Below are 231 nucleotides of genomic sequence, written 5' to 3'. Positions count from 1 at the left end.
GCACCGCAAAAAAAAAAAAGACTCAAGTATCACAAGGCTGTGGGATAACTCAAAACTCTCACACATTGCTGGTGGGAGTGTAAATGGATACAGTCACCATGTCAGTGCTTACCAAAATTCATCATGTACAAAAATGTTCATGGGGCTTCCCTGGTGGCGCAGTGGTTGGGAGTCCGCCTGCCAATGCAGGGGACGAGGGTTCGTGCCCCGGTCCGGGAGGATCCCACATGC

General features: G+C 51.1%; 1 protein-coding gene across 1 annotated transcript in view; it reads right to left on the bottom strand.

Annotated features, from left to right (window-relative positions):
* The window catches only part of ADGRG3 (adhesion G protein-coupled receptor G3), a 27,578-nt gene that overhangs the window by 15,342 nt on the left and 12,005 nt on the right, over window positions 1-231 (bottom strand). The window lies entirely within an intron of this gene.

The sequence above is a fragment of the Lipotes vexillifer genome, unplaced genomic scaffold (genome assembly GCF_000442215.2).
Source record: "Lipotes vexillifer unplaced genomic scaffold, Lipotes_vexillifer_v1.1 scaffold1347, whole genome shotgun sequence".
In the NCBI taxonomy this organism is placed as follows: Eukaryota; Metazoa; Chordata; class Mammalia; order Artiodactyla; family Lipotidae; genus Lipotes; species Lipotes vexillifer.
This window is presented reverse-complemented; position numbering and strand designations above follow the sequence as displayed.